The following is a 13,918-nucleotide window of genomic DNA, read 5'->3' on the forward strand; positions in this document are numbered from 1 at the left end:
CATTTTATAATACATACATAAACTATATACATATATATATATATATATATATATACAGGGTATCCTATTTTAAATGGGCCAGGCAAAAATCTCGAGAAATATGAAAGATACTAAGAAACGTTTCAAACAAAACTTGTATGGTTTCAACATAAAACAACTATATCATTTTGTCAGAAGAAAAAGTGATACTAGACTTTTTTACTCTGGTTTCAAGAATATAATGTTACAATGGCGCTCTGACTTTTGTTAATTCGATGATTTTTAAATCTCTAAAGTTCAATAAGTTAACAAAAATTAGGGCACTATTGTAACAATATATTCTTGAGACTAAATAGAGTAAAAAGTCTAGTATTATTTTTTCTTCCGACCATTAGTTAGCGAGATATCGTAAATTAAATACTGAAAAAGATACCAAGTTACCTTAAACATCTCAAAAAATATTAGGCAAATAAAAAAATGTTTCAGACGAAAGTTGTTAAAATTAATTGGTAGAAAAAGAGGATATAATAAAAAATGGGAATTTTCATAACTTAAAAAAAGTAATAATCAGTGAATATCTCGAAAGTGGCGATATCTGTAAACAAAATGATACAGCTGTTTTATGTTCCCCTTGAAACCATATAACTTTTGTATGAAACATTTTTTCTAAAATGCTAAGTTTTTGAAATATTTTACTGTGCTGGTACTTTTTATATACCTTGTATATATTATATATACTTACGTGTTGTTACCATTACTCTCAGCGATCCGCTGATGTTACTATCGATAAATTACTAAGCTGTTGACCAACTTGTTGCACATTCGCTTAATTATTTCTTCGTGAGCCGGAATGCGCGACTCCGCGCAGCGACGATTACTTTACTTTCGTATAACGAACATGGTCTCGCATATATACCATGAATTATTCGTCATTGGATATCAAAGTTCCCGCACACATTCCACCCCACTAATGCATGGAGCCGCGATTAGCTAGAATGGGGTACACGTACGAAAGCGGGGGAATTTATAATCTAAGTCCCGCCATATATTAAGCAAAGTTACTTCAAGTCGTAAACGTCGGAATATATCAATAGTTGAGTGGTCCGTGTGCGTGTGGTCGCGCACGCGCGCGTAAAGAGATGCATTTTCCCGCGTATATACAGGGTGTCCGGAATGTGATCATTAATATTTTGTGTACTGGTAGAACTCGTTAAAACAATTAAAAAAGTCCTGTGCCATTTTACAATTTTTTCAATATTTATTCCGTAATTAATTCAAATGTGTAAACGAATGAGCGCACGAGAAAGCGAGAGGACGGGCTCTGTGTATAAGAAGATGGCTTACCTCGCGCGGCGAGAGGTAACCGTAAGCGACAAGAGGCGTGCGCGTGCGACAAGGAGCGAGCGAGCGCAAGCGACAAGAGGCGGCTGCCCAGTGCTCTCTACGCGCTGATTGGCTCACATGTTTCAATTAATAACTCGATAACTATTGCCAATTTGACATTATGGTACATGACTTTTCTTCTCGGCTACACCCAATCTACCAGTACACAAAATATTAATGATCACATTCCGGACACCCTGTATATGCTAAACGATCCTACCATAGCAGCAGCAGCAGCAGCAGTGGCGGCAGCAGCAACCTCTCCACCGCAGTTATTGGTGAAATCATTTTAGTTAGCTGCTCTGACCCCGTTTCGCCTTTCGACGGATTAGTTAGCCTTAATGCATACATCGCGAACCAAAAATTAATTACTCTCTCTCTCTCTCTCTCTCTCTCTCTCTCTATCCCCCTCTACCCTCTCATTTGCCAACACTTCCGTCCGCGTGAGCAAAAAGTATTTCCTCGGTGTCCCATACGCTTCTCATTTGAACTTCTGACAAAATTTTCGCGTTGATGTGCTCGCGAGAGCATCGCGACGGTAGCGCCGCGTGACTTGCTTGCGCTACATTCGTGCGCTACGTGGTAGATGTTAGCACGCTCGTGTCATGATAGATCGTTAAAGTTCCCTATTAATCAATAAAGCTTATATTGAATTTAGGCGTTGATTAGCAGCGACCGTTGCGATCGATTTAATCAGTCCGGATTACATGACGTTTCGTCTCAAATATGTACCTTCGATATTCGTTGCAGCTGAGTTTCTTTGATATGCACAAGCGTATGCGTGTGCGTAAGCGTTGCGTGTTTTTAGCCATGAATACCGCAATAATGGAACGGAAAATGAAAAAGCCACGTGCAAAAAGATGTATAAACGAACGCAGCGTGCCCGGTAATTCGCACTCACTATTTACATGTGGCGCTATCTTTTATTTTATGAAAATATAATAACTAATATTTTAGAGTTGTGCGATATGGATATACGCTTCGTCCGATTCTGCGGTTGACTTGACGCCTATCGTGAATTTATTTCCTATGTTTCGTGAACATTCCACACGCGGAAAAATATTCTGTGGTGACAATTAGACATTTTCTGTCACATGAGCTTTGGTTGCGATAACAGAAAATTCTGTTTTGCAAATCGAAAAACCATTCACATCAACAACTGCTCTCGATTGGAGGAACTCCAATTTTCCGTCTCTCGAGAATATTGTTATTGCAGCAGAGTATTCGGCTACTTTCACAGTGTGGAATTAACAATGTGATTTAGTTTTGGGGGTTTTGCAAGAGTTGACACTAATATCTGTTTTGTCGAAGACATTTCAATCACAGCTATTGTTTTAAATGCTTCAATATTAATCCGTGACATTTAGTCGTTTACTAACAATAAATGCAGTAAACATCGTGTTAATATCATCTTAAAAACGGAGCTTCCTAAAGAGCATTTTCGACCTACGTTGTTTTTGTTTTTTAATCAAAAGAAAATGGCGGCTGAAGGTCATAGAATTCTGATGGAAACTTGTGATGATGTTGCTCCATCAATTAAAACATGTGAATATTAGTTTAGATGATTCAAAAGTGGTGATTTCAATGTTAACAACAAAGATCGTTTGAGACAACCTAAAAAGCTTGAAAATGCAAATTTGCAAGTGTTACTGGACGAAAACCAGCACAATCCACTTCAGAACTTGCCAGAGCATTCAAATGTTGATCGTATAACAATTACCAAACGTTTACATGATATGGGAAAAATTCACAAAGGAGGAAAATGGGCTCCACATCAATTATCGTAAAATGCTATTGCGAATCGGTTGAACATTTGCATTTTATTGATCGTCAGACAAAGAATGAAGAATGTTTCTTATCGAATTGTTACTGGGGATGAAAAATGGATCTATTTCGATAATCCCAAATGAAAAAAATCATGGGTTGATCCAGGTCAATCAGCAACATCCATTTTGAGGCGCAATATTCACGGTTCAAAGGGATTGCTGTGGGATCTGGTGGGTGGTGATATCTGGTGGGATCAAAAAGATGTTGTGCACTATAAACTGTTAAATCCGAATGAAACTGTCACCGCTGATCGTTATCGACAACAATTATATAAGTCAAAGTGAGCATTTGATTAAAAACGGTCACCAATTGCGAGCAAACGACACAAAGTGTTTCTTCACGACAATGCTCGACCTCGTGTTACATTATCAGCAAACGCTACTAGAGCTGGAATGAAAAGTTTTACTGTAGTCCGCGTATTTTCCAGACATTGCTCCATCCGATTATCACTTGTTTCGGTCGATGTAACATGTTTTAGAGGATATGCACTTTCATAATGTCGAACAAATGCAAAAATTTGTTGAAAATTGGATCAACTCCAAAGATGAATTTTTTTTATCGTCGCGGAATCTATCTTTTGCCGGAAAGATGGGAAAAAGTTGTAGAAGACAAAAGGAAATATTTTGATTAAGATATTCATTTATTATCTTGTTTAAGTAAATCAGTTTTTGAGAAAAAAACCTTCAAAGCTAAATCACACTTCTAATACAATTCTAATACATTTCTAATGAGCGAAAATATTTTATTAGTCATGAAAAGTGCTTAAATGCCACCATAATGAGATATCTAGATTAATAATTAATTTTGGTTTTATCGCGTTTTTCTCATCTCAATGGTTATTTTTTCATAATAATCATACCAAAAAATCCCTTTTTAGAAATCCTGTGAGAGCGGAAAAATGTTTTTATTGATTTTTTTCTTCCTTATGGTGAATTTCTGCTCGGAAAGTTGAGTAATCACCGAGAACGAAGGAAAATATTTTGATTAAGGTATTTGTTCATTATCTTGTTTAAATAAATCTATTTTTGAGAGGAAAAACCCTCAAAGCTAAATCACACTCCTAATATATCGCGTATGTAAGAAGAAACGAGATCTCAGTTATCGCGATCGAAAAGATTCGTTTGAAGAAGCTGAATGACGCGATTCTCAACTCGGCCGTCCTCCCTCTACTTACGTATACATGAATGTTCTGCTTACCCATGTGAAGAACGGAATTTGACAACATTAATGGTCGAATATACTTTTGGGACAATAGAAAGTTTCTAACGGAATTTCTCTTGTGTTGCAACCGAGTTTGCAGTTGATTCCTGAAGAAGGTTTCGGTGTTGTCGTAACTGAAATTCAGTTATATCAATCGAATAGTTTTCTATGTGCAGTTTGCTTCTTCGAGGAGAGGAAGACCCCGAAAATTTGTCATTTTCAGGTCGTTTCTCTTCCCGAAGGTATGAACTAAACTGTTGACGAAGTGTCGAAAGTTCCACAAAAATCTTTCTCTCGATAAAAATGCACCGAGACATCGATCGCTTCCGAGATACAAGCGATCGAAAACAAAATGATTTTCTTCGGTCAATTCGACGTGGACTTCACTCCGAGACAGAAACTTGATCTGAGACTCAGCTTTAAAGATACGTTATGCGAAAAATCGAGAGATCGCTATAGCTAGCGACCTTCCTCGATATTGTCGCCGAGGAGAAATTGTCGAAATTTTTCACGAGGAATAGCGCTGTGCAAATAATGAACCGCGAATTACCCCGGGAGGGGGGGACGCCCGGTATGTGTACCGCCGCACAGTCGAAACTGAAGAAATAGCGGACATAGACTTAAAAATGGGATTGTCGAAATGTTTACTTTTATTCATAAATTTTGATAATTAATTAGTCGTAGATTACTGATATAACTGATATAACGTTATTCACTTTGAATATTCTCGTAATTTCCTTATAAATGTACCAAAATATAGATTATTCTAACATATGTAATTTCCGCGACTTTTCTGCATCAATGTTTCAAGGTGTCTTATTTGTACATAGCATGGATAATGCACGTTTTTTCTACGTTATTATTAATATTTTAAATGAACAAAAATGATGTCAAAGTCAGTTTTATTGTATTTCTTGAATATCTTCCGAGACAATATGTTATCTATGAGGAAAAGTACGTATTATAAAATTTATTTTTAAGTTATAGAAAAATGCTTAAAAATACTTGCATTTTATATAATTGTATCATATTTAGTAAACCTTATATTACACACTTATAAAGATGTCATGTGCCGCTAGATGCCGCTTTGTAAAATATATAAAATTTTCTGAACGAAAGTCGCTATATATGTTTAGGTTAGAAACTAAAAATTGGAAAAGCATAAAGCACACAGTTTCGTTGAGAAATAGAACATGAAATTATATGAAACATATTTCATCAAGAATTATACGGTTCAATGTACAATGTACAATGGGAAAACGTGAAAACTTTTCTTATTATTATTATAAAAAAGACTATAGTGAATAAAAAAATTACAGATTGCAAATAGCAGATATCATTTCCATGTAATGAAAAATACAATATAGTTATTTGCTTTTCTAATAAAAAGATGAATTTTCCGTGATGATGATGGCTATAATGTAATAGTTATTTTATAGTTCCACATGGATGGTTTCTAAGAATTAAAAAAAAATAAGTAAAATAAATAAAATAAATATATAACATATATAAAATAAATTAATATATAAAATAAAAAATATTAAAAAGCAATTAATAAATATAAAATATAATATATGATATATTATATTAATATACAAAATAAACTTATTATATAACATACTCGCACACGCATAAAGAGGAATAAATAAAATATTGCATCTTTCAAGTGGTGCATCTTAGAAAGGTGGACATATATTTATCAAATGTCAGCCTTAATGTCTCAAGATTATTGTTTAACAACTTATGGAACTATAAAATAATCTAACTTGCACAGAAATATCACGATATATCACGATATATTTTGTTTAAAAATGTATATAGAAACATTGTAATTTCATTATGTAGGAGTGAAATCTGCTATGTCCGCGATTTGCTGTGTCAGCCCACTGTGCGCCGGAGGTTTTCGAAATATTCGCGTGTTCCTGTCGTCATAATGATTACTTGTTTTCGCCGATTCAATGATGATACAGCAAGCGGTAACGAGAGCAAGACCATACAGTAATATATTACCCGAAACGGTTCCCATCGATCCGGCGCGCTCGCGCGCGTAAAGCTTTTGTTCTCGTAATTAACTAGCCTTTCATCCGGCGCGCCGCTCCCACCGACAAGCAGCACCATTTGTCGTTACGATGCGATAGCAAAACTTATACCACTTGCGTTCGTATCTCGCTCGATCGGTCGCTCGCGATATCCGCGCGATGTTGAAAAAGCCGCTGCAAGCAGCGAGAGCTGCATACATCCCGCGACAGCATGCGGCGCCTCTCGGCGCAAATCTCTACAATGCCGCGAAGAAACTTCCGTCCGTATCGGTCCGGGGGAGGCGGTAGCGTCGAATGAGAGAGGAATTGAATCTGAATTCATGCCGCGGGATATTCCCTGCCAGCCGCCCTGCGGCGCACAATATGCTCTTCGTAAAGATGGAGTGCGCCTCAGTCGCGCGAGGGAGGCAGAATTCGGCGACGAGTTTTACGTACCTGCTCCGAACAGCCTTTGATAGGAAAGAGGGAGATAAAACAGAAAAGGCTTTCCGTTAAACACGAACGTTCGCCCCGCCTGCGCCGCTGGAGAACTAGCTTGCACACCCGAGTCAAATATGTGCGGGGTAAGTCCGGAATAGAGGATAGGCATAGCGGATGGATGGTCAATCGCTATGATTTTGTTGATGTCAGGCGTCAGATGCTAGGCGTCAGGGCTGATCAGTTGTAGAGTTGGATGTACTGCGAATAAGTGTCTTCCTGATGCACAAGAACACTGTTATTGTGAGTAAACAAATGTTTTATACTTCTATTAACCTCCAAAATGTTTCACACATCGGAAAAATACCTTGCGAATACGGTTTATTTAGTGCTACAACATTAGACCTGGGCTCAAACGACTAAAGAAACATCGTACCTGCGTACTTAACTTCAAAATTCGTTTCACCGAGACTACGTTTCACACATCTTTACGCGAACTCTCCAAACGGAATAGATGGTTCATTTTTATCGGATGAGCAGCCTACTCAGCGAGAAATAGCAAGCAATGGACACCGGATCTACGTTTTCTAGATGCTTTAGACATATAAAAGACGTCGATTCAATATCTATCCGACTATTATTTTTCCCTGAATACCTAACATTAAAAACTTCAGTACGTTTTAAACAGCTTCTTGTTTCGTTTAAAGATTTCCGAATAGATTTCTTTCTCTTTGTTCTCTTTAATAAACAATGTTTTCCCGTAGGGCCTTTTTCTGCGTTGCCACTTTTCAACCTTCTCTCTAATGTTGTCCTTGGTTTTTATAAGAAACTTGAAAACGTGAAAATGTTTTATTTTATTAATAATTGATAAAAGGATTAATAAGAAGGTTAATAATTAATAGAAGGACGTAAAATACTAAAAAAATAAATAAAGATAAACAAATCTCTACATTGTTACAGACACGCCCATCTATCCCTTTACAATACGACCATCTATCCCTCACAGAATATTTTTAATATTTTGTTATTATTAGCGTCCCATGAATTTTTTTTTTACAAAAGTTCTGTACCTTAAACATTATCTTCTACTGAATGTGTTAATATATTGTTGATCATTTATTGCAATGTTGATGTGTTAATATATTGCAATGTTGATGTGTTAATATATTGTTGATCATTTATTGCAATAATATAGATGTGTTATTTTCAATATCAAGACTGCGCGTGCGTGTGTATGAAGGCGAAGGGAATATATTAGTCGTAACGTATATAGTCCAACGGTATAATTGAGAGATCGCGCGAACACACGTTCGCCCGTGTGAGTTTCATACGCTGGAGGAAAGTAATCGCCCCGGCGGAAATACGGAGGCAATTAGGCGGAAATTGTTAGAAGCGCGTGGCGGTAGTGACCTTATCTGTCCCTAACAGACACCAATTATCGACTTAGCGGGGAGAGCACCGGCCGCAGTTTACCTGTGATTACGACGGTTTAGCTCTCCAAGTAGTTCAGGTTCGAGTAGGCCCCGTCGCGCCCGCGCATGCGCGCGCGCAACGTTGCGCTCACCTCCGTCCGCAAATTTGCCTCTTGAGTCTCGGCATGGGTCTCTTAGGACGGTCTTCGGCGTAAATCTCCGAGTCGTTCTGCAAACGAAATAACCGTGTCGCAGATACGCTGTTTTCCTCATGAACTGTGCCGCACGAAGATTCATCGTCGCTCAGATGTAGCAAACACGGGGCAATCAACGCGTCGTTTGATACCGTCGTCGTGCATTCTTCGCCGTCTGCGTAGACGCCGCGCGACAGCGAAAATGGAACAATCGAAATAATTCATTTGAAGATAACGTGGAGCCATTTTCAGCGCGGTCTTGAAACGGGCGTTCTCATTGTTCGGGGCACATCGGCCCGCGTTTAAAAACGACGAAATCTTCCGTCGATTACGAAGCCTGACAGGACGGAAGCTGGTGAAAAGCCGCGATTACCTGGTCGCATTGAACTCATTTCTCGACCAGCCTTCTCCTTCTCCCCTTCATTCTTCTTTTCTCTCTTCTCGCTATTAAATACGGAGGGATTCTTCATTCTACATTGCGCGAAAATGTTATCTCTCGAACAATCGCACTTTCCGTCACGTATTTCAAAGCAGCTTCTTATCGCACCTCAATGTTGGTCGCATCTCCGCCTTCCAAAATTCTCTCCAACCATCGCCATCGCGGCCATCGCTCTCTGAAATTCATTCCTGCCGGGAATTAGAAATGGTGAGAAATTTCTCAGCCCTTCGAAAAACAAGCTTCTAAAAAAGAGAAAAAAGTCACACGGTGTCATATCTGGCGAGTACGGTGCTTGCGGAATGATAGTCGAGTGTTTGGCCAAATAGTCACGTACGACAAGCGATGTGTGCGATGATGTATCATCGTGATGCAAAATCCATGAGTTGCCTTCGGTGAAAATGGTATGGATAGAGCCATTTGATATGTTCAGCTCGGCAGCAATCTCTCTTTCACTCGCATGGCGATTTTCAAGCGCTATTTTCTTCTCTTTGAACTCTTTGAACATTTTCGTCGGTATTTAACGTGAATAGGCGACCAGAACGAGGCAAATCTTTGACGGCTGTACGATCCTCTTTGAACAATTTATACCACTCACGCCTGTGTTTTTGAAATACAGTTATCCCCACATGTTTTTTATAGCATTTTCAATGCGTCGGCACAAGAAATTTCGTTGGAAACGTAAAATTTAAGAGAAATTCTTTGCCCCACAATATTCGACGTTGTAAAAATCGCAGATGATATGTGAAATCGACATAAACAACTACTACGTACAAATTAATTGACAGATCGTGTTCTAATTTTGTGTGGAAATTAAGTGCAGTGATACCAACTTACAAAAGGATATTGAAATATTATAAACGCGCGTCATTAAATGAGCAATTCCGTATACTTTTTAAGCAGAAGGTATATTTTTGAGACTGAAAATTTGAGTTCCTTCAGTCGAAAGTAGTTGTTGATGATCCTTTTCAAAACAGAATTTTCCGTTACTTTCCGCAACAAAACTTCGTACGTAATAGAAAATTTCTAACTGTCACTAGCGAAATTTTTCTGCGTATATTACTTATTGACACTAACCGATTAGCGCCCAAAGGTCCTAAAATATTAGCCTTACTTTGCAACTGTATTTTATGTAGAGAAACATATTATATAAAGTTAGAATAGCATTTCTTTATGTTTTCAGGGTCGTTCTACATGATTCCGGCATCAGAATTCGTTTAGATTCTCAATAAAATCCAATTTGGCGGAATTTTTGGAAAAAAGTCGTGAAAAATCGACATCGATTTTATTTTTTATAAGCTTGATTTCGTATCAAAAACGTTACTTTGATACAGATACAATCTCATTTATTTAATAATTTTTCTGAAAACTTTACGTGGTCGATTCCAATTTTTTCCCGTCCGTTGTATTTATCTCGATGTTTTTCATGTTTTTTACAAAGTTTATAGGTTTATAATTACCCACCCTGTATATGTGCGTGTGTACGTCTTGAAAATAATTCATGAATATGAAAATAATAGAAGAAAATTCATGAAAATCTGGAAATTTTCACGATTATTCGTGCCTTTTAGTCGCCATATTGAATCCGCCATGTTGAAATTCTCTAATATGAATTAGTTGTCAGCAAATATCCTAAAATCAGTACCCTGGATACTAAATTGATGCTAAATACTAGCATTTTGCGAAGTTATTCTAAAGATACATTATTTTTTAAGTTTTTTTCGCTCAAACCGTCATTTTCAGGTAGCCATCTTGAATTCATATTTTCACCAATGCATACCGTGAAAGTTCAACATTTTTGAGACAAGATGTGACACTTGTATCTGTATCAAAGTAACGTTTCTGATACGAAATCAAGCTTATAAAAAATAAAATTGTCGATTTTTCACGACTTTTTTCCAAAAATTCCGCCATATTGAATTTTATTGTGTATCTAAACGAATTCTGATGACGGAATCATGTAGAACGACCCCGAAAACATAAGGAAACGCTATTCCAACTTTATATAATATGTTTCTCTATATAAAACACAGCTGCAAAGTAAGGCTAATATTTTAGGACTTTTGGGCTAATGGGTTAATGGGTTAATAGGGCTCGTTTTGAAGTAATAAACTTCTCTTTCTCTCTTTCTCTCTCTCTCTCTCTCTCTCTCTCTCTCTCTGTGTCTGTCTGTCTGTCTGTCTGTCTCTCTGTTTCTCTCTGTCTGTCTCTCTGTCTCTCGCGTGCACGTGCGCCCTCAGAATTGATCTTTTGCGTGAATAACGAACGGATGTTCGGCATATGATAGGGTCCTTGGGCGTTCCTCCTCGAAGGAGGTTCCTCAACCGTTTAGCACCTTGCGCGACAGACCGCGACCGTTAATTTCGCGACTGCTTCGCGTGCGACTCTCTCCGAACTTTATTAAAGCCAATTAAACCGGCAAGAAACTTGAAAGCGTACAGTCGTGCCGGCGGGGTGTACACTGTACGTAAATGCAAACTCACAATTTGTCACCATAGCGCACCTAATCTCGCGGGACATCCGTCGTAAATTCACCACTCGAATGATGCGCGAAGTCGTTCGGTGCACGCGAAACTTCGTTAAGGATATACGAGTCATTTGCTTATTTCGGCATTACGTCGCGCGTGGCTTGACAGGAGTTCCAAGTGCGAATGCTCTTATGGTGTGATCGAATGGCAGTGATATATTCGGGCAAGATGTGTTGTAAAAAAATTAAGGATACATAAGAGGATAATGACTAACGCACTATAATGACACTAGGACAGGGTTTCTCAACCTTTTTCACACCCCTCAAAATTTATTAATGAACCTTCATATCTTCTACAAAAAAAAATTATTCGTATTTACGTTAAAAATTAGTTGTTAGAGTTTTAAGGTAAGAAGTTAATTTATAATAATTTATTATTATAAAGTATTGTTTTATAGAAATTAACTATTATTCTAATATAAAATTATTATCCATGGTATCAAGTTTCGCATAGTGATACGTAATGAATATATACGTACATATAGATGCGTAAAAAATATATAATTTTAATAACATTTTTTTTAATTTGACGATACGAATGTCATTATTCCAGAATTCATCTTGATCGTTATTAGTTACAATCACTTTTCCTCGCACCTCCAAGAATGTTTTTTCGCACCCCGATTGGGAACCCGTGCACTAGGATGTGATAGTAATATTACGTGTTACTTGAATTTAGTGTAACGATATTGTATATGCTTACGACATGAATATCTCTTTTGAGAACTACAGTCCAAATGCATATTTTAATTTCAAAGTGGCGTAAAAGCTTTGAGAGACGTGTTACCTATAAGACTTACCTATAATAGAAAAAATTACCTATAATAGAAGAAGGTATCCAAGATTAAACTGCACACTAATGAAAATTCGACACTATTGAAAAGATGGAAGAAGTAAAAATTAGAAAGCTGAAAAGGTGGGATATAATACGTATCAACGAGAAAATTCAAAGGATGTTAGTAAATAACACAAGCAATAAGATACAGACCTGTATATGTTTATTTTTGAAGAAGTACTCGTACGGTGTATTATTTAAATAGACAAATCACCTATTCTGTATGTGAAAAAGTTGCAGTTACTTATTAAAAGTTTTCATGCAAAAAAATGTCATGCGGATGAAACATAACGAGTAAAAAAAAAAACGATAGCAAACATAAGACAAAAACAAACAGAAGAAAAACATGAGAATTGATTACACATTGATATATCAAATTATTTGATATATCATATTTTTTATATATACTTTACACAACGATCCGTATTATCAGCGGGTCTTGCGTGACAAGCAGTACTTTCTCGTGTTGTTGAGATTAGGAATAACAATCGCATGCATGGTAAAACGTTATCGATATAATTATATTGACAGCAGACAAATATAAATATTCATAAACTTTAAATAAGCAACAACTCGTTTGCTGTCGCGTCCAATCTTTCAGAAAAAAGTCCAAATTTTCAGAAGAGTAAAAACGTATAAATTTTGTGTTTTTTATACGTTTCTCGGCTGGCGCTCAGCGATACACACGATGAGTTTCATAACAAATGTAACAACTTTCAATAGTTGCTCCCAGAGTGCATTTCTAGAAAAACTAAGTCGCCGTTCCACATTACCTACCCGTTCCATGTATACGGAGCCGTTATATTCTACTTGTTAGCACCCCACTTATCAGTTACCCTACGTAGTTAGTCCATTAATTAGCGATTCTTTTTGAGGTGTAAGATTGCGAAGAGAGACGGCTCGTTAAAGAGCATAAATTCGCTACATCGTGCGACGGATTTGTACGTTAATGGACGCAAATGAAGTTAATAATTCATCCTTTTGTGCCGAGCAATGTTCTAAATTGAACGGTCAGTAGAAACAGACGAAGTAGGTCGGACGGCTACATATCGAGAATTAAAAAAAAGAAAAAAAAGAGAGGAGGAAGAGGAAGAAAAAGAGAAAGAAAAAAAAAAAGAGGGGGAAATTGACGCGAAAAGGGGTATACGTATATTTAATAAATTTTCACGGGGGAAAATTGTGACAGAGAGCGAGAGAGAGAGAGAGAGAGAGAGAGAGAGAGAGAGAGAGAGAGAGAGAGAGAGAGATCGATAAAGAATTTGCAGGAAAATGGAGCAGGAGCGGCGAGCAAAAAGAGAATAAGCTCTTCTCGAGCTACAGAATAGAGATTTCAGAATAAAAGCGAAGCATTGTACCGCGATGCAGTAGCGCGCGAATCATACACGGTCGTCGAAAACTCGAAACTCTATTCGTAATAGAAGCGCGCGATTCTCCACGAGCCAGACACGTATAAGATTTCACTCCGGATTGCGATTTCCATCCCGCGGAGCGAAAGGCTCCGGAGCGAGCTCGCCGTGAATGAATGAACACCCCCCGTGCTCGAGCCATAAATTTAGCGCCGGATATATCTATCTTGTTTTCATCCGGCGTTAATTCCGACTATAATCGCCGCGCATGATATTCTTGCGCTTTGTCGACGGGCTAATATCCGCCGCGCTGCTTCGCGCGC

General features: G+C 37.7%; 1 protein-coding gene across 8 annotated transcripts in view; it reads left to right on the forward strand.

Annotated features, from left to right (window-relative positions):
- rg (A kinase anchor protein rugose) overlaps window positions 1–13,918 on the forward strand; it is a 774,193-nt gene that overhangs the window by 343,239 nt on the left and 417,036 nt on the right. The gene's annotated exons all lie outside the window — the stretch shown is intronic.

This window comes from Harpegnathos saltator, unplaced genomic scaffold (assembly GCF_003227715.2).
Source record: "Harpegnathos saltator strain DR-91 unplaced genomic scaffold, Hsal_v8.6 scaffold436, whole genome shotgun sequence".
NCBI classification, from domain to species: domain Eukaryota; kingdom Metazoa; phylum Arthropoda; class Insecta; order Hymenoptera; family Formicidae; genus Harpegnathos; species Harpegnathos saltator.